The sequence below is a fragment of the Piliocolobus tephrosceles genome, chromosome 2 (assembly GCF_002776525.5).
Source record: "Piliocolobus tephrosceles isolate RC106 chromosome 2, ASM277652v3, whole genome shotgun sequence".
In the NCBI taxonomy this organism is placed as follows: domain Eukaryota; kingdom Metazoa; phylum Chordata; class Mammalia; order Primates; family Cercopithecidae; genus Piliocolobus; species Piliocolobus tephrosceles.
The window spans coordinates 179974103-179981757 of NC_045435.1; the positions used below are offsets into that span (position 1 = coordinate 179974103).

The following is a 7655-nucleotide window of genomic DNA, read 5'->3' on the forward strand; positions in this document are numbered from 1 at the left end:
TTCTCAGAATGCTCAACCACAGTAGCCATCTTTTCAGTTTTCTCTTTCTGAGGAAATATCTTCTGACCTGCTCCACACTGAGCTCATTGTTCTACTCAGCAGAATCTTGGGATCTCCCTTCACTATCACACTGAGAATTTCTTTCATTTCTGGGTTTTCATGCCTTCCTCTTTCTTGGCATACACTCTTGTTTTGGTGGAGCACATCCTGCTGAGAAATTATAGATATTTTACTGAGAGTGTTATATGACAGAAAATGTCCTTATCTTCACACTTAATTATAACTTTGGATATAAAATTCTTGATTGGAAATTATTTCCCCTCACAATCCTGATGACATTGCACATTGATTTCTAGCATCTGGTATTGCTTTTGAGAAGTTCAATGTTCTTTGGATCCTTGATACTTTGTATACAGAAAGCATTTCTTTTCCTGTTCAGGAATATATAACTTCTTCTCTTTATTTCCCAAGTCCTGAAATTTTAAAATGATGGGTTATAGTGTGGGTCAGTTGTTTTCTTGTGTGCTGAGTACTTTGTGAACCTCTCAGTTTGGAAACTCAAATCTTTCAGTGCTGGGCTACTTCCTTGAATTATATTGATGATTTCTTTCTACCATGTTCTTTGTTCTCTTTTTCCAGAGTGCCTGCTGTTTGGAGTCATTCTTATCTTTTTATTTCTTTTTTTTAAAAATTTTACTCTAAGTCCTGGGATACATGTGCAGAACATGCAGGTTTGTTACATAGGTATATGTGTGGGTTGGTTCCAAGTCTTTGCTGTTATTACAACCCAACCCAAATGGCCATTGATGATAGACTGGATAAAGAAAATGTGGCACATATGCACCATGGAATACTATGCAGTTATAAAAAAGAATGAGTTCATGTCCTTTGCATGGACATGGATGAAGCTGTAAACCATCATTCTCAGCAAACTAACACAGGAACAGAAAACCAAACACCTCATGTTCGCACTCATAACTGGGAGTTGAACAATGGGAACACACGAACACAGGGAGGGGAACATCACACGCCGGGGCCTGTCAGGGGGTGCGGGACAAGGGAAGAGATAGCATTAGGAGAAACACCTAATGCATGCAGGCCTTAAAACCTAGATGATGGGTTGATGGGTACAGCAAACCACCATGGCACATGTATACCTATGTAACAAACCTGCACGTTCTGCACATGTATCCCAGAACTTAAAGTGTAGCGAAAAAAATATGTGTGTATGTGTCTTTATAATGGAATGATTTATATTCCTTTGGGTATATACCTAGTAATGAGATTGCTGGGTAAAATGGTATTTCTGGTTCTAGATCCTTGAGGAATTGCCATAGTGTCTTCGACAATGGTTGAACTAATTTACATTCCCACCAACAGTGTAAAAGCATTCCTATTTCTCCACAGCCTCACCAGCATCTGTTGTTTCTTGACTTTTTAATAATCGCCACTCTGACTGGCATGAGATGGTATCTCATTGTGATTTTGATTTGCAATTCTCTAATGATCAGTGATGTTGAGTTTTTTTCATGTGTTTGTTGGCCGCATAAATGTCTTCTTTTGAGAAGTCCCTTGTTCATATCCTTTGCCCACTTTTTGATGGGTTTGTTTGTTTTTTTTCTTGTAAATATGTTTGCATTCCTTGTAGATTCTGGATATTAGGCATTTGTCAGATGGGTAGATTGCAAAAATTTTCCCCCATTCTGTGGGTTGCCTGCTCACTCTGATGGTAGTTCCTTTTGCTGTGTAGAAGACCCTTAGTTTAGTTAGATCCCATTTGTCAATTTTGTCTTTTGTTGCAATTGCTTTTGGCATTTTTGTCATGAAGACTTTGCCCATGCATATGTCCTGAATGGTATTGCCTAGGTTTTCTTCTAGGGATTTTTATGGTTTTGGATTTTGCATTTAAGTCTTTAATTCATCTTGAGTTAATTTTTATATAAGGTGTAAGGAAGGGTTCCAGTTTCAGTTTTCTGCCTATGGCTAGCCAGTTTTCCCAGCATCATTTATTGAATAGGAGATCCTTTCCCCATTGCTTCGTTGCTTGTTTTTGTCAGGTTTGTAGAAGATCAGATGGTTGTATATATGTGGTGTTATTTCTGAGGGCTCTGTTCTGTTCTATTGGTCTATATGTCTGTTTTGGTATCAGTACCACACTGTTTTGGTTACCATAGCCTTGTAGTGTAGTTTGAAGTCAGGTAGCATGATGCCTCCAGCTTTGTTCTTTTTGCTTAGGATTGTCTTGGCTCTATGGGTCTTTTTGATTTCATATGAAATGTAAAGTATTTTTTTCTAATTCTATGAACAATGTCAATGGTAATTTGATGGGAATAGCATTGAATCTATAAATTACTTTGGGCAGTATGGCCATTTTCATGATATTGATTCTTCCTATCCATGAGTATGGAATGTTTTTCCATTTGTTTGTGACCTCTCTTATTTCTTTGAGCAGTGGTTTTGTAGTTCTCCTTGAAGAGATCCTTCACATCCTTTGTTTGCTGTATTCCTGGTATTTTCTTCTCTTTGTAGCAATTGTGAATGGAAGTTCATTTGTGATTTGGCTCTCTGCTTGTCTATTGTTGGTGTAAAGGAATGTTTGTGATTTTTGAACACTGATTTTGTATCCTGAAACTTTGCTGAAGTTGCTTATCAGCTTAAGAAGTTTTTGGGCTGAGACGATGGGGTTTTCTAAATATAGAATCCTCCACAGAGACAATTTGACTTCCTCTTTTTCTATTTGAATACCCTTTATTTCTTTATCTTACCTGATTGCCCTGGCCAGAACTTCCAATACTATGTTGAATAGCAGTGGTGAGAGAGGGCATCCTTGTCTTTTGCTGGTTTTCAAAGGGAAGGCTTCCAACTTTTGCCCATTCAGTATGATATTGGATGTGGGTTTGTCATAAATAGCTCTTATTATTTTTAGATATGTTCCATTAATACTTAGTTTATTGAGAGTTTTTAGCATGAAGGGATATTGGATTTTATCGAAGTCCTTTTCTGCATCTATTGAGATAATCACGTAGTTCTTGTCTTTGGTTCTGTTATGTGATGGGTTATGTTTATTGATTTGTGTATGTTGAACCAGCTTTGCATCCCAGAGATGAAGCCAACTGGATCATGGTGGATAAGTTTTTTGGTATGCTGCTGGATTCAGTTTACCAGTATTTTATTGAGGATTTTCACATGGATGTTCATCAGAGATATTGGCTTGAAGTTTTCTTTTTTGGTTCTGTGTCTGCCAGGTTTTGGTATCAGGATGATGCTGGCTTCATAAAATGAGTTAGGGAGGAGTCCCTCCTTTTCAATTATTTGGAATAGTTTCAGAAAGAATGGTATCAGCTCCTCTTTGTACCTCTGGTAGAATTCAGCTGTGAATCTGTCTGGTCCTGGACTTTTATGGTTGATAGGCTATTAATTACTGCCTCAATTTCAGAACATGTTATTGGCCTATTCAGGGATTCAATTTCTTCCTGATATAGTCTTGGGACGGTGTATGTATCCAAGAATTTATTCATTTCTTTTAGATTTTCTAGTTTATTTGCGTAGAGTTGTTTATAGTATTTGCTGATGGTAGTTTGTATTTCTGTGGGGTCAGTGATGATATCCCCTTTATCATTTTTTTATTGTGACTGTTTGATTCTTCTCTCTTTTTGTCATTAGTCTAGCTGGTGGTCTATCTGTTAATTTTTTCAAAAAATCAGCTCCTGGATTCATTGATATTTTGGAGGGTTTTTCATGTCTCTATCTCCTTCAGTTCTGCTCTGATCTTAGTTATTTCTTACCTTCTGCTAACTTTTGGATTAGTTTGCTCTTGCTTCTCTAGCTCTTTTACTTGTGATATAAGAGTGTTGATTTGAGATTTTTCTAGCTTTCTGATGTGGGCATTTTGTGCTACAAATTTCCCTCTTAACACTGCTTTAGCTGTGTCTCAGAGATTCTTGTATGTTGTCTCTGTTCTCATTGGTTTCAAAGAACTTCTTGATTTCTGCCTCATTTTCATTATTTACCCAGGAGTCATTCAGAAGCAGGTTGTTAAATTTCCATGTAATTGTGTGATTTTGAGTGAGTTTCTTTCCTTTTTTTTTTTTTAAAGAAAACAAGTTTTATTTTTATCATCAGAACATTCTAATAAAAATATTATTATGAGATTAGCTACCTTTATTCTCTGGGCCTTGACTCTGTCTAAGGCCTGCCCTGGAGCGCCTACACGCTCAGCTCCCTGAGGTAGGTCCGGAGGGAGACCCCCGCTGCCCCCCAGCCCTCGGCCAGGATACCTCTGACCTCATGTCCCCTTCTCCAGACCCCCACAGCCCTGGGTGCCCCATAGCAGCCCTGCCACAGCTGGCAGAACTGCTTCCTCCCTCCGCCAATCCCCAAGACAGGCAGGAACCGACTGGGGCTGGCACACAGCAGGTGGTGTGGGGGTAGAGGGAGAGGCGCACCCTCCTGCACTCAACTGCTCCAGCAGGCAGAGCTGAGGCCCTTCCCCCGCAGACTGGCACCATCGTGGTCTAGACCCTGAGTGGCGGGAATGCTGTGGGTCACTCCCTTCTCCCCTTCCACAGTTGTTGGGGAGTTGGGGAGGGAGGGAAGGGAGAGGAGCCTCAATGTCGCAGTGATGGGGTCCTGAGACAACTCATTCTGCCACCCTGGCAGGCGGCAGCAGACAGTGGCCTGCACGGGCCTGCAGGGCCTCCTGTCTGTGGTGCCCATCCCACCGAGAGGATCCTGGCCCGTGAGCCGGCAGACACTTTATTATACAGAAACCCTGTCGTCGTCTCCATGGGCGGAACCAACAAAAGCAAGTCTCTCCAAGTCAAAAATAGGTTTTGGATTCTTGGTGGCGGCAATATCCGTTGAAAAAATAGACTGAACTGAAATTATCTTAGTAGCAAAACAATTACAAGAAAAAAGTTGCAACTTCAGTGCTATGACTGGAAAGGGGTCTTTGGCCGGCTCCCCCTGTTATGGGCGACCCCCGTGTGCCTGGGAGCTCCTCTGGGCTTGAGGAAGCCGCCCACGTGCCCTGATGGAGAAAATGGGACTCCAACAGGAGGCCGTGTCCTCACACCTCGACTGCGCTCACAGCTCGTGAGGATCAAGTTACAATAAACAGTCTATTAACTTCTTGCCCTCAGGTTTCCCTGGAGTCAGGGCAGTCCAGGGCAGCCAGGGACTGCAGAGGGTCTGTGACATGCCACCACGATGCGGCGGTGGAGACACAAACCTGAGGGCACCTGGAGTGTGGAGAGGCAGGAGAAGGTGCAAGGAGAGGCTGCCATGGTGAGCAAGGAACCCGGGATTGCGTCTTTAAATAGCTCTCAGTCATTCTTCAAGTCCTCCCTCAAGACACAACGGGACCTAGGTTTAAAGAGCAGCCGTCTCTCTGCTGTCCCAGGGTGCAGGCGGAGTGCCCGAGCTGTCTTCAGAGGCATGGGTGCTGGTGGCACCTCACTGAAGCTCAGCCGGGCTGTCGCCGGCCCATCATGGCCTGGCAGCTCTGTCTGCTGTGAAGGTGACAATGTCACAGTCCTTGGGGCAGGAACACCCCTCACTGCATCCTGTCGGGCTGCAGCTGCGGCGCCTGGTACTGCACGAAGGTGGTGGGGGCTGTGGCTGAGCGGGCCTGGGGCACGGCGGCTGGGTAGCTGTAGCCCACGAAGCTGGCAGCCGTGGCAGGCGAGGCAGCGTATGGGTACTGGTCATAGGTGGCCGGTGGGTACTGGGCGTAGGTCGGGCTGGCCAGCGTGTACTCAGTGTAAGGCGAGGACAGTGATGGGACAGGGGCGGCCAGGATCACCACGCTGGGCTGCAGGATGGCTGGTGGGTGCATGTAGTGCGGGGTCAGCCCTTAAGTCCGCTGGATCAAGGTGGGGTGCAGCTGCTGCACCCCAATGGCTAAGTCCGTCTGGAGGCTCTGCGGCTTGGCGCCCAGATATGCCAGGTTCACGTTGGCCTTGCGGCCGTCGATGATGGGGTTCGGGTCTTTGCAAGCCTCTCAGCTGCCGCCCGGTGGGCCGCGGTCACGAAACCGTAGCCGTGAGACTTGCCCGTCTGGCGGTCGGTGATGACTATGGCCTCTTCGATGTCGCTGAAGCCCTCGAAGTAATTCCTGAGCGAGGCGTCAGTGATGTGGTACGGCAGGCCCCCCACGAAGATGTTGGCGAAGGTGGTGTCCTTCTGCGAGCCGTGCATGGCGCCGGGGGCGCCCAGGGGCCGTGGGAAGCCCTGGTTCGGGGTGCATGGCGGGGGCTGCAGCAGCATGGGGGGCGCCCCGCCGCCTACGGACCCGGGCCTGGGCTGCGCGGGGCTGTGCTCATGGGGGGCAGTGGGGAGCGCGCGGGGCAGTGAGGGGCGCCCGTCCAGCCGCCAGGCCCCACCACTCGCAGGCTGCTCCCACCGTGCGCGCCTAGCTGAGGCGAGCTGCGCTCCCGAGGGGCGCTGCGGGGACTCTTTGATTGAGTTTCTTAATCCTGAGTTCTAATTTGATGGCACTGTGGTCTGAGAGACTGTTGTTGTGATTTCAGTTCTTTTACATTGGCTGAGGAGTGTTTTACTTCCAATTATGTGATCCGTTTTAGAACAAGTGCCACGTGACACTGAGAATAATGTATATTCTGTTGATTTGGGGTGGGGAGTTATGTAGATGTCTGTTAGGTCCACTTGATCCAGAGCTGAGTTCAAGTCCTGAATATCCTTGTTAATTTTCTGTCTTGCTGATCTAACATTGACAGTGGGGTGTTAAAGTCTCTCACTCTTATTGTGTGGGGGTCTAAGTCTCTTTGTAGGTCTCTAAGAACTTGTTTTATGAATCCAGGTGCTCTTGTATTGGGTGCATGTATATTTAGGATAGTTAGCTCTTCTTGTTGAATTGATCCCTTTACCATTATGTAATGCCCTCCTTTGTCTTTTTTGATCTTTGTTGGTTTAAAGTCTGTTTTCTCAGAGACTAGGATTGCAACTTCTGCTTTTTTTTTTGCTTTCCGTTTTCTTGGTAGATTTTCCTCCCTCCCTTTATTTTGAGCCTATGTGTGTCTTTGCAAATGAGATGGATCTCCTGAATACAGCACACCGATGGGTCTTGACTCTTTATCCAATTTGCCTGTGTCTTTTAATTGGGGCATTTAGCCTATGTACATTCAAGGTTAGTATTGTTATGTGTGAATTTGATCCTGTCATCATGATGCTATCTACACACTAGTTGATGAAGCTTCTTCATAGTGTCATTGATCTTTATATTTTCGTGTGTTTTTGCAGTGGCTGGTACTGGGTTGTTTTCCTTTCCATGTTTAGTGCTTCCTTCAGGAGCTCTTTCAAGGCAGGCCTGGTGATGATGAAATCCCTCAGCATTTGCTTGTCTGGAAAGGATTTTATTTCTCCTTTGCCTATGTTTGTCTGGTTATGAAATTCTGGGTTGAAAATTCGTTTCTTTAAGAATGCTGAATATTGGCCCCCAATCTCTTCTGGCTTGTAGGGTTTCTGCTAAGACATCTGCTGTTAGTCTGATGGGCTTCCCTTTGTAGGTGACCTGGCCCTTAGGCTGCCCTTAACATTTTTTTCCCATCATTTTGACTTTGGTGAATCTGAGGATTATGTGTCTTGGGGTTAATCTTCTCGTGGAGTCTTTTAGTGGTGTTCTCTGTATTTCCTGA

At 45.0% G+C, this 7655-nt stretch overlaps 1 pseudogene; it reads right to left on the minus strand.

Annotated features, from left to right (window-relative positions):
• Positions 1–5554: 5554 nt before the first annotated feature.
• LOC111544365 lies at positions 5555–6267 on the minus strand (annotated as a pseudogene).
• Positions 6268–7655: the final 1388 nt, after the last annotated feature.